The sequence below is a fragment of the Mustela erminea genome, chromosome 1, assembly GCF_009829155.1.
Source record: "Mustela erminea isolate mMusErm1 chromosome 1, mMusErm1.Pri, whole genome shotgun sequence".
Classification (NCBI taxonomy): Eukaryota; Metazoa; Chordata; class Mammalia; order Carnivora; family Mustelidae; genus Mustela; species Mustela erminea.
The window spans coordinates 162,612,057-162,625,728 of NC_045614.1; the positions used below are offsets into that span (position 1 = coordinate 162,612,057).

General features: G+C 40.9%; 1 protein-coding gene across 3 annotated transcripts in view; it reads left to right on the forward strand.

The window, feature by feature from the left end:
• The window catches only part of LOC116566972, a 59,484-nt gene that overhangs the window by 32,959 nt on the left and 12,853 nt on the right, over positions 1-13,672 (forward strand). The gene's annotated exons all lie outside the window — the stretch shown is intronic.

The window sequence follows — 13,672 nt, forward strand, 5'->3', positions numbered from 1 at the left end:
AGAGCCATCATTCCTTGGCTGCCACTGGCCACTGCTGGACTCTAGTGCTCTGAACAGCATTACTGTCCTTGCTCAGGTATTTCTAAGAATGCAACAAGGGTGTTTCTCAGGCACTCGTGAGCCACACTGATTATTTCCCACATGGTGGTGCATTTATACATCACCGTTGCCTCTTCTGGAGGGCGCTGTTGCCACTGAAACTACGGGTGATCCTGTAGTGAAGTAGTGTGGGGGAATTGCCTCTCTTCCATTTGGGGGTTTGTCCTTTATTAGAATTTCTCTTAAAGTAGTAGTCACTTGCTCTCCAGTGTCTTTTGATTTTTACCCACAGCTTCTTAGAGCCCAAATATGAGTGCCTGGAAGGCTGGAATGTCAGAAACCAAGCTGGTTCATCAGCTGAGCCTTTGGGTCTGATTTCCTCTTAGGAAGAATTACGTTCCAAGAGATTCCACAGTCCCTTAGACAAACACACGTTGTTGGCAGCCATGTCCCTGGTCCACATCTCCACAATCGTGTTTGAATTTCAGCTGTGGGACCCCTGCCAATGTTCATTTAACCTGAAACAGCAGAATTTGTACCAATAATGCTCATCTAAGTGAAGTTAAGGAAGCTGTTTACTCATCTAAGTAAGGCACAGTGTATGTGACTAGCCACCATCCAAGTCATGACTTCTCCCAGGCACTAAAACCTGCCACACAGGAAAGCTATGGGACTTAGCTTTTTTTTTTTTTTTTTTTTTTTTTTAAAGATTTTATCTATCTACCTGACAAAGAGACCACAATTAGGCAGAGAGGCAGGCAGAGAGAGAGAGAGGCTCCCCACCGAGCAGAGAGCCCGATGCGGGACTCTATCCCAGGACCCCGAGATCATGACCTGAGCTGAAGACAGTGGCTAACTCACTAAGCCACCCAGGCGCCCTGGGACTTAGCTTTTTGATCTTAACAGAAAAATCCTCTCTCTGTCTCAGAATGGCTAATTTAAAAATCCGGTCTCCCTAAGGCCTGTCAGTATTTAAATGACTGGTATTGGCTCTCATTTTTTGCCTCAACTTTCAGCATCTCTTAAAACTGCCAGTTACTAATGGGCTAGGTGTGGGAGATGCCAAGGATAACAAGGAAGTGATTTGTCAGCTTAAGGGATGTCACTGGTCATCAAAGAGTCCCTGTTCTTTGTGTGAGCTGTAAAATCCATCTGAGTCACAAAGTCAGACGGGTGACACTTGGTGCATTTACAGAAACTGAACATTTATGCCAATTACAGACTCTGTGCATGAGGAAGAACAGAACTGATTTAGCCCCTAGACAGGTAACTCACCTTAAGGCTCTGAAAAACAAACAAACAAAAAACCGCATAATGTTAAGTAACAACCAAAATAGAGGCTAAATTCAACCTCATTCTAATCTGCTCCCATCACTCTATTTATTCCTTAAGGGTCGTGGAGACAAATCTTCAGAGAGGGATGAACTACCTAAAACAAGCTAATTGGAATTTTGTGAAGCAGACATGTGAATATTTATATATAGTAAATATATACTATTATGAGTATAAATAGATATAAAATATATAACAAGAGTGCCATAAAGGATTAATAACATATATGATATAGTTTCTGCTTGCAAATTTCTTCTGTCTGGCTCAAATAAAGAGATACAGATGGATACATCCTCAACAGATGGCCTTTCCAGGCCTGGATATAGGAAAAGGAACTGGTAATTTCACGAAATAATTTTGTGTCAAATAAATGGAATAGACCCTTGACACTTAGGGTGGACTCTTCCTTTAATTTGAGATGACAGGGGAGTTGCCTGTTGGAAATGGGATCTAATCTGAACTTTGAAAGACGGGAAAAGTGAATATAGGTTGATAGTGAGAGGGAAGGAACTTTTTTGTTAGAGAAATGACAGGACAATCCAAATTGCTTTTGGGGGGACTGTGAGTAGACCATTTACACTGGACCAAAGGAATGAGTTGGGGAGACAAGCAGTGGAAGGAAAGCTGGAAATGCAGGGTGGGCTCTGTTGTGCTTTCTCTTGAGTATTAGGCTAAGGATTTAATATATTCTTGAATCACCACAAAGAGCACTGTTGAACCCGATTACACAAAGTAGTGTTCTGGGGAGAGAGTCACGGAATTGGATGGGATGGATCAGGGAAGTGATACTAAAAGTAGGCAGGCCAAGGAAGAGTCTCGGAGCATTGTGTGGGAGAGAGTTTGGTGGAAGTTGTAATGACTGGTGGTTGATATAGAAAGAAATAAGTCAAGCAGAGAGAGTCAATTATGATATGGTTTCACTTATGTGTGGAGCATAACAAATATCATGGAGGACAAGGGGTGTTAGAGAGGAGAAGGGAGTTGGGGGAAATTGGAAGGGGAGGTGAACCATGAGAGACTATGGACTGTGAAAGACAATCTGAGGGTTTTGAAGGGGCAGGGGGGTGGGAGGTCGGGGTACCAGGTGGTGGGTATTAGAGAGGGCACGGATTGCATGGAGCACTGGGTGTGGTGCAAAAATAATGAATACTGCTATGCTGAAAATAAAAAATTAAAAAAAGAAAGAAAAACCTCCTTAAGGATGTGGGATGAACGAAGGAGTGAATGCATGGTCAGACACAGGCTTTGATGGCTTACTGACTTGATGGGTGAAGGAAGAGGGAGAATGGGAAGTGACCTGGAAGATTATTAGCTCAGCCGACAGGGGGCAAGCATTGGGGGACCACGATCAGAAGTGGGGGATCTACAGGGGCAAGTAGTTTTTGCCCAGACTGTTGCTAAGGCTTCCTAAATGTCTTTGTTAGAAATCAGCCTCTTCAAGTTGGCAAATTAAACTTTAGCTCCATTCAAATATCCAGACCTGGAAAGGCCATCTGTTGAGGACAAGTAAAATTGAGTATGAGAGGGAGGGTCATGTAGTGTAATACAGGAAGATGGGTGATGTATTAAGTGTATGGACAACATCATTGACTCCCCTCAGAATCTGCTAGAAATTATTCTCTGAAAATGTAACTTTTATGTGGAACTGCATTCATTTATCTCTCATAAATCAGTACTATCTCTAGGGGATTTTTTTAAAAAAGATTAGGTAGCTAACCTCTTAAATGAACAGGGCTTTAGCTAATTATTATTTTCTTTACTAAGAGATTTTCATAATAGCAATTAGAAGTTGAGATTGGTAATGCTAGCTGAATTCTTCTAGATGCTAAACTGTTACTGAGAGAGATGAAACTGAGTTTGAATCCTTGTTCTCCCCTTCATAAGTGTGCGATCTTTTGTCAAAGCAGGTTCCTTTCTAGAATAAAACAAGGTGAAGATTGAGTTAATATGTGCAAAGTGCTTGCTGTAGTGTATGGTATGCGTTGGATAAATGTTAGGTGATGGTTTTGTGTGTGTGTGTTTAACAGACTCTCTAGCAGTTATGAACCCCAGAATAAAATAGGGTCATAATTTTTTTTTTTAAATATTCCATTTGATAGGCCTGGAACAGTCAGCTTGGCATAGTAAGAACATCTCTGTCCTTGCAGAGCCCAGGAAACTGGAGGCTATCTCAGATCTGGGGTCAGTTCGGATTACAATCAAATCCCATCAAGAAGAAATCAGCCTCAGGCCTCCACTGAGAAGGTGTTGGCTGTTGAAAATGGCACCCTCTTTGTACTTCACCATTAGGGTGCAGGTCCAGAGCGGGAGAGAGAAATCTTCCTAGCCAGGGTCACCCCAGACATAGTCACCTAGTGCTGGAAAACAGCTGGACCTCAAATATCACTGACCTCTAAGGTTTGTATACACACACTTGAACAGACGCGTGTTCACACAGCTTTTTTTTTCCTGTGACAAACCCTTTGTACTAGGGCGGCTGGTTTGGGCAAGCTTTCCACAGAAGTAATCCATGTCTGAGACAACCCAGACCTTAGTCTGGAGTCTGGTTCTTCAGTCTAGAATCTTTCTCTCATGGTGAGATTTCTCTGAGCAGCTCCTAAGCTCCTAAACCACCAGCTAACCTCAGCCACATCAGTTAGAGGTGTGTGAATAATCTGCAACCTCAAAGGGAGCAGGGGCGCAATTTTCCATCTCTTTCTTTCCAGAAACACTGTAAAAATTTGCCCATTCCCATTCCAGCATCCTTTGAGCTCCCTATTCTAAGGATTTGGGTAGAGCATCTTCAGTGGTGGGGGAAAAATAAAAAGGCAACCTGTAATACCTTCGCCCCATAACAATGGATGCCTATTTGTTTTATGCCACATAATTAAAAATGGTTCTTTCCACAGCTAATTGACATCTCCACTTGTAGAAGCTGAAGGGATTGGCAGTTTTTGAAATGCATATTCTCTCATTAGAAGATTTAAATTTCTGCCTCACCAGTCATCCCTCTCCACTATTATTTTTCTTCTTATTATTATCATTTCAGAATTTGAGGAACTAAAAAAGTCCCTTGAGAAGACAACCTGGGAGAAAGAGGCAAATCTGATTCTTTTAAAATCCTGCACTCAAGTCAATTACCATGCTAGCTTTGGTCTGAATATACAAGAAGATATCTGAGCTTTCTAATGAGGTTTTCTCATATGATTTATTGAACTTTTAGGTCCATTTCAGATGACCACAATTCTAATTTTTTTTTTCAATTAAAATTTTCTTAGTAATTTGTGCCTTTAAAAAAGTCTCAGGAAATTCTCGTTTCTTACAGTTCACATGAAAACTGGGTAACCACCTCTTCTACCTATGGCCTTAATAAAAAGGGAGAAAAAGCCTCATTGTTACAGTGTGATCACTGTTAGTTTGACATCCCCATCAAAGCAAACAGCTCTCCAAGCAAGGCTGTCCTTAAAGCCAGAGACAGACTTGTCAGTAACTCAGAGCCAGAAAAACTAGATTTCCAGAACTGTGATCAGACTGTCAGGACAGTGCTGCTTCCACGGGGATCGACCCGAGCCCACCTGTCTGAATTTTTCCCAGACATAACTAAGAACTCTAAAGATGAGCCCTGAGTGAAAGACATCAAACAATTGCATCACTGTTTCCCTTGAGGGATTTTGTCCTGAAGACTAAGAAATCTCTCTTAAATTAGCTCTAATTAAATGCTGTGAATCTGCTGTTCCACCATTCAGAAAATGGATTGCCTCATTGTGTTTTTTCTCATGTTACTAACAGAGTGGGAGGATAGAGATTCTTTAAAAGAAGATTAAAAGCACAGAAGGGACCTAGAAAAAAGAGTTAAAAAAAAAATGACAAGGCTATTTTGGATCCCCCGTGGATAAATGGATGGTGGCTCTAGATAATCATTCAGTATGTGTTGACAGAATCTGTTGATGGGATCACTCAGGTGGTACGCTAGCCGTATTGATTACGGAGTGATACATATAGATTATGAAGACGACTACCAGCGCCTTTCACACCCCAGTGGCTGACTTTGTATACAGACAAGAACCAGTTATTTTGTACAGACTATTCCTTAGGGTATGTGTGCAGGGGCGGCGGGGTGGGGGGCCCACCAGATACTCTGCTTTAAGTCGTCCTGACAAAATAGAGTTATTTTAAGATTTACTATAAAGTGTTTCTGCACAAAGGAAATGTTTTGTGGAAAGAATTCATAACACCATACAAGCATGTTTGTTTGTTTGTTTGTTTGTTTCTTTTTTTAAAGATTTTATTTATTTATTTATTTAACAGACAGAGATCACAAGTAGGCAGAGAGAGAGGAAGGGAAACAGTCTCCCTTCTGAGCAGAAAGCCGAATGTGGGGCTTGATCCCAGGACCTTGGGATCATGACCTGAGCTGAAGGCAGAGGCCTTAACCCACTGAGCTGCCCAGGTGCCCCACAAGCACGTTTCTTTAATTGGAAACTGGATACACTCTACTAAACATTTTATTGGAGAACTTTTTTCACACTTTATGAAGGATCCTGAAAGAAATGCTTTGTGATTAACTGTGATTGTCCGTATATGAAAAATGAGTAAAGGGACAAGAATAAATACACAATGAGCAGGGCAATCTTCCAATCCTTTATTCGTTTTATGCCATTCCCAGCAGTAACATTGCTCCCAAAGATAGTTTATATTAGGCTGGACATCCAACACCAAGCCTGGTTTGGTGTGCTATTATCTTTTATTGCTATTTTAACCTTAAATACAAGTTGGGTGTAAATAGAAAGCTAAAGATTCCATATAATCCTGCAAGCAGTTTCATTTGAACAGAAGGAAAAATGAGATCCAAGATCTGTGCTATTTTTAAGGTCTTAGTTCATAGTCCTGACTTAGAGACAAGTGACTTTTGTTTGGCTCTAGTTTTTGTTTTTGTAATGGGTAGATCCTGTACACTCCCCCGGTATGGTCCTCATGTAAGCCACATCGACTTCACCTGGAAACTTGTGAAAATGCTGATTCTCAGATCAACCCCAGACCCACTAGATCAGAAAGTCCGCAGTGGGGGTCTAGTAATCTCTGTTTAACAAGCCCTCCAAGGTAATTGTGAAGCCCACTAGAGTTTGAGGACCACTGAAGCACGCTATCGAATTCCCCCCTCTCCTTGCTTTGCACCCCAAGCCCAGTATGCAGAGAGTACAGCCATGACCCAGCACAAAGTGTAGTTCAGTGCCTTTAACTAAACCTGCTGGCTTTGTAGTTTCATAAGTACCAAACAATTGAGCTAAGCAGACGTACATAAAAGAAATGTGTGAGTTTCCCTTGCACTCTTCCTTTTTTGGGTATTTAAAGGTCTCATTTCAAGTTCTGAAGTGTCTTAGTAGTTTTGGGGCTTGAAGCAGGTAATTTAACTCCTCTCACCCTTGTGGTCTTTGCCTATAAGCACACACTCTTGATGAAGTTGTACTGAGTCTGAAATGAGACCTGGCTAACATTAGCACTTATAGTGCCTGTATGCGGATTAGCAACAGGAGCTCCTCTTGGGGGACCAATTATTGGAAAGTATCATTTGTTAGGATTTCCACTGTATGTGGATTTGGCCTGGAGAGTCTGGGCTGGATTTCTGCCTTGCTTTCTGTCTCCTCATCTGGACAGGTTTGTCCAGGGTGCAAGTATGTGCAGAGTTCATGAATGAGGCAAATGTAGGTAAAGCAGCTGACCTCTTAACAGTTGCTTTCCATATAGCATATTAATATCTGACACATATTATACATAAACATACTTTTCACGGACATAGCTGTCATCCTTCATGGAGAGAAGCATACTTGGTCATCATTAGGTTATCAGTAAAGATGCTTAACCTACCTAGTAAAACTTTAAAAAGAATTAACATATTTCTCAATGCTGTGATGCATAGACCAAATTAAAAGGGTAATTGAAAGCATTTCATTTTATCCTTAATGCAGGGTAGATGTATCTTCTCTGGACCATTAAAAAACAAGATCAGGAAAGAAGACTGGTTTCACATTTGCTTACTCAGATACCATCCATGATTTCTCTACGGACTGCTGAAATAATTTAAACAGGGGACTGACATTTCAGAGTAAGAAGTAACCCTTAGATATACATGAAATGTGGGGAAGGTATTTCCTGACATGGTATCATCTAGGTGCTAAAGATTGGTTTCAGGTCCTTTTTAAGGGCAAAGGTCAACAGGGAGGAAAACCTAGACTCCTGGGAAAAGAGGATGAAGAGGAAGGGAGACACAAGAAAGGGAAGAGTGAAGCATTTGGCTTCTTCACAAGTTCACCTAGTGTCGACCCTTCCTGGAGTTTTCCATTTAAGAACTTGAGTGTCATCACCCTAGGAAAGACCTACAACCCACTGTCGTGTTTCGTTGTCTTAGATTTTGACATTCAGTTTTAGCAAAGCTTGTTACTAACTTATTTTCAGGTCCCTGGTCTAAGGAGCTTGTCTCCTGCCTCACACTCATCATTACATATTAAATTGGCACAGTGAAAATGATGGAACAAAGCACAGGCTTAATAAAAGCAACAAATTCTTTAAAGGCTACACTAAATCTTTGTGCATCTATACAATACTAGGTTACAGTACTGCTACTGTAATTAAATACTGTATGAGGAAATGTAACAAGATACTTGGCCAAAGTAAAATGCTAACCTAAATAGGATTGTTAAAATGTAACACAGGAAATAAAATCGGAAATCACTATTAGAACACTGCTTATGTTACAAGATGTCAGAATCATGCATAATGCAAGAGTGGCACTGCTTACAGAGACTTTACACAAGAGAATTTAAACTTGCGTCTATGGACATGAGGAACTGCTCTTTGAAGCATGGGCTCTGATGAGATTCTGCTTGGCTCTAACGACATTCCAAGGGAATGTTCCATTTCCATTGGATGCATATTTATTTATAGGGTGTGGAATGAAGGAGCGCTCATGCTATGTGGCAGGTTGCACCTCCACCATATTTTTCATTAATCACCTTTCCTTTGGCATCTTCACCATTGCTGTATTATTGATCTGTTTTTTGAAGCCTCTATGTGAATAAACCTACGATCACAAAATTACCCATTGATCAATGTCAGCAAACACATTCCTGCAAACACAACCTTTAACTCTTTTCTCCCTGAACCCTCATTCCATTTCATCTCTTGGGCAAAGGCTTGAAAAACCAGATGATCCTTGTATTATTCCCTGAAGGTCAACAAATCCAGACTTCGCTAGGTTTACAAGGCTGAGCATAAAGCCTGTCTTAAAGAGAATACTCTTCCTCTGTTGCAGAGATTTTGAGTCAAAAAGCCTTTCTTGCATACGCTAATAGTCCCCTCTACACTGTGTTGAAGACTGCTGATCACATACTGGTCTTTGTTGTCACATACTGAGAAATCACCTTCTTTGAATACTTGGGCCAAATACAAACATATTTATCCACATACTAACCTCTCTAATTTGGACATAATTAGAGAAAAGGCTATTTAATTAGTGAAAAGTCTTAAATTATAGATGGCTGATTACTTTTGAGTACATAAAGTAATAGCAGGAAATGACTAACAGAGTGTTGCCAAGTACAGGACCTGCCAGGCCTGTTTTAATGAATAGCTAAAGACCACTGAAATTAGCACATTAATTGTATGCATGTAAATTGCTTCTGCTAAGTGCATTAAAATGTTGTTCTCTTTGTAATCATGTTGAAATTATTTATTTGGTTAGTACACCCTTTTCACAATTATTCATGAAAGACAAAACGCACACTCAACAGAGTCCCTGCCTAAATCGGAACACCACCAATTACATGCTTCTACATTTTATCGTGCATACCAACGACTCATGACCCATTTTTTAAAAACCCCAGATCTGCATCTAATGAAACTCATCTTCAGGTTACTCATTTCCTTGGTTTGTGTCGTTCTTTCAGAATCCCGTGGAGGACAGGTAAGATCTCAGGCTCCAGACAAAAGCTCCCTGAGTGGGAATCCCTGCTCTGCTACCTCATCACTGTGTGACTTTGGGCACAGTGTACAGAGTTCTGAGCCTTAGTTTCTCATCTGCCCTCCAGGATCTCAGTGAGAACTGAATGGGTAAAATGATGTTTTGGAAAGTTTTCTCAAACTGCCATGATGACAAAAATCACCTGGGGCACTGGTAAAACCAACAGTTCCCAGGCCCCTCCTCTGAGGTCTCTGGAGCTCCTGATTCAAGGGGGGCCACCAGCCACCCCCAGAGATTCTTATCAGCTGGGAAACATCATTGGGAAGCACATGGTTCACAGTAGCTTTTCCTTGCTCACATGTGGTGCACTATGTATTGCATTAGTGAGCCAAGAAAAACAAAGGAAACGTAAACTGAAGATACAGAAACCAAAAAGTTATCAGAACATCCTTGACAGTCCCCCAGCCCCTTCCTCCCAGTGCAATGGAGTTCTCCGTCTTAGAGGGAGAGCAGTTTGCTCCACAGTTGAACAGTTTCATTGGTTCAAAAGACATATCTCTTGTTGTGTAGAAATCTGTTTCTTTTGAAGTTCTGTGCATTGTTCTTGTCTGATATTTGGAGCAACACAGAACAGGTCTGCTCACCTGTGCATTTGACAGTCTTTTTAAACATTGAAAGAACTCTCTTATCCCTTTTTGATTTTTTTTTTTTTCAAGCTAAATATACCAAGTCCCTTCATCCATTATTGGTCATAGAACATGGTTTCTCTAGTTTTCACCTTCCTCTGGGGCCAACTTGAGGCTACCAATTTTCCTCTTAAAATGTTTTGTGATAAATTGGACAGAATGCTGTAAATTTCTAAACAGAACAGAGTCTAGACAAACCGTATTTCTATAAAAGATGCTCAAAATATATGGTCTGAAAACAACAGTGCACTTAGGTTAAAAGAAAAATTTTACCTCCATTTCTTTGACTTTGTATGTGACCTTGGATGAGTCATTTAACATTTCTAGGTCCTGAATGACCTGATCTCTGAAACCAGCATAACAATATTCCTCTGCCTACTCACTCACCTCTTAGGATTTTTCAGAGGTTAAAGTACAAAGGAAAACAAGTTGAATGATTATGGGCTACTTTTATGACAAAATCAGCATAGCTATGAAGCTATGTTCCAAAGAAGTTAGTTAAAAAGTAAGATATATTTAAATATTTAAAAATTAAACAAAAGAAAATGATTTGTCACCTGTAAACTCCATATAAAGTAAAATGTATTTCACTTTTAAAGTTTTTTTTCTCTTGCTCTTATAGGAAGTATACCACACATTGGTTCATATCAAGTTCATGTCAATTTAATAAAAATCCATGATTTTTTTTTTTTTTAACATAGATTGTGGCCAACCCAGGTTATCTTGAGTTTGCAAACTGGAATTCTGAACTTTACTTAAAAAACAAACAAACAACAACAACAACAAAAATCCTTTCTTGGTTTCAGCATGAGGCTCAATAGCCAGGAGATTAGACTACTGTGAAATTTTAAAGAACTGCCTGTTAGGTCAGAAGAGAGAATTGGACACCACCTTCACTTCCCTTGAGTTTGCTGGAATTCTCTTCAGAGAGGAAGGCGTGGTTTGCAGAGTGTCTTATTCCTCAATTCATTTAAGAGATTTTATTATCAGTATTTTCTTCTTTTTTTCTTTTTTCTTCAGTGTGATCTCAAAGTCAGGTTGAGAGTAAATGATAAGTAGGCCTTTCACAGAAGATCGGGGCTTAGATAAATGGGAGAAATAAGCTCATTATAAGCACGAAGACTAAGCCTTGCTGATGTTTTCAAATAATAATTATAGAAGACCTTTTTTTTTTTGGTCTAATGGTGAGAATAAAAAGTAGGATACAAAATTATATACATACAGCATGATCAGAGGTATGTAAAATGTGTGCGTGTATACCTATGCACACCAAAAAATGAACACTGGAAGGAAGTAAACCAAAATATCAAAAGTGGTTATCGCAAGTCAGTGAGAATACAGGTGTTTTCTTCTCTTCATGCATGTATTTTCCAGATTTCCTATTTTAAGCATGTATTGGTTCTATAATCAGAAACAAGTTAGCAAGAAATGGAAAGAAAGAATTTGCTGCTAGGTGAAAAGTTGATGTTTGTATTAGAAGCAAAGTTTCAGGGATGCATTTTTATTTTACTGGTGCCAACTCCGGAAGGTGGGAAAAGGACCTTCCTTTATTCTTCTCCCCATTTAATCTGACATGTAGGATCCTCTTTTAATGATAGATTTCAGTGAGGGAAAGGCACCTGGGGCAACCATCAAGGGAGATTGCATTACACTGTGACAAAACCTTTAGAAACGCTCTTCTGTCTGGGCCAGTGAACAGACTGCAACAGGTGTAAGTCCTTTTTCTTTTTTAAAATCACTTTCAAGCAGACTTCTTACACGCTGAGATACACACTGAATATTAAAAAAAATAAAATAAAAAAACAAAAACCAAATGACAGACCCCCCCCCAATCCCCCTGCCCAAATCCCACCAAAACCCTCTGTCCTATTTCTGAATAGTGTTAGGATTCTCACTTCACATTAATTTTCTGGTCCTTTATTTAAATCTAGGAAGTTAGGTCAGCAGCCCCTGATCATTAGAATGAAAGCTCAGTGGAAGTAGGAACGATGTTATTTATTTATTTATTTATTTATTTATTTATTAGATTTTATTTATTTACTTGACAGACATAGATCACAAGTAGGCAGAGAGGCAGGCAGAGAGAGAGGAAGGGAAGCAGGCTCCCCGCTGAGCAGAGAGCCCGATGTGGGGCTCGATCCCAGAACCCTGACACTATGACCTGAGCTGAAAGCAGAGGCCTTAACCCACTGAGCCACCCAGGTGCCCCTGATGTTTGTTATTTTTACTTCATCTCTGTGTCCTCAGCATCTGGCCTAAGGTGGATCCTCATACGTACCTGCCCAGCAAGGTAGAAGCAAGCCCTCACACCAGCTGGCCAGCTTCCCTTCTCCCCGAGTGATAGTGCTTGGATCAAGGACAGAGGAAGCCAGAAAAACGTGGGGAGAAGGGGACTAAGTAGATTCTGCCGTCGTAGGAGCAGGCTGGGGAGGAGGGCATAGAGGAGGGCTAGAGAGTTGCCTGGATTCCCCTCCACAGGGAAATAACTTGTGGAATTCCAGACTTCAGACAGTGGACACCAAATAACAAAGACCATTGTTTAAGCCCTTTGGCTTCTTGCTGTGTTTTGGAAAGGGATGGGGTAGATTAAGGATAGCTATAAAGTTAGTCACTCAGAAATGTTTGAGAAAGTGTTGGGATAGGGGTGGGCCTGACAGAGTGACAAGTCCTAGTAGGTCCCATGTCCACAAGAAATAAAGACAGAGTCTTTGGCATACACTGTGACTTACCAGAACAGTTGAGCAAACCAAAGGGAGGCCAGGTCCTGGGGACAAGAAGTTCAGTGTGACTTCAGATAGACCCTCTATTACTGAGCTTGAACTCTGTAACTCTCTGACAGAGGTTAGGTATAGCCTGTGGGTTTGAGGTGTGAAGGGCAGATAGAAGTCAAGTGGCTAAAGCTCTTAAGCCATTTGGCCTGGGGAAGCTGAGAAAAGAGGTGGTTGGTGTGTAGGGTGGTGCTGAGTGGCCTTGGCTGGCTAACCGGAAACAGTAAAGTGGACATCCTTTGAGGGAAAGCAAGAAAGTCTGGTTGGTAACCGCCACACGCCTACAATTTGCTGACATGCATAGAACTCCCCTTCCAAAATTCCTCTCCATGTAGTAAAGCTGCCGAGATTCTTATGTCTTCAATTACTGCCTGGAATGTGTGAGGATCCGAATGACTCACTATGAGAGGACTGAGTTCATAAAGTTGGAGTTTTAAGAGAAAAATCACTTTTGTCCCCCTGGGAGTGACAGAGGAGCAAGAGATCCTAATTGAGGTGCAGGATGACACACACACTACCTTTAATAGGCTTTAAGGTGTCAGCACCTTAATCTAAAGTAGTGACTCAAACGGTGGGATTTCAAGTACTTTGAGCAACTTGAGAGAAATATGAGCAGAGGCTTCTGAAGGACTCCTGCCTGAGTGATCTGGACAGTTCCATATGAACGCCAGGATGCGGTTTCCAAGGGATTCTTATCCATCCCTGGAGCGATTCGGACATGGCTAAATTAAATTCGTCCAAGGTTCTATTCTGTGCATTGGGAGTCCTTTGGAGCTAAAGTCACCAAATAGCCCATTTGCTAGTCAAGTCAATTCTCTGCTAGTCAAGGTGATCCTTTGTTGAAATCCAAGTCCTCCGACCTTGACTGTTGCCCTCCCCGGGGCCTGTTGTAGATGTGTTGACCTCCTTTT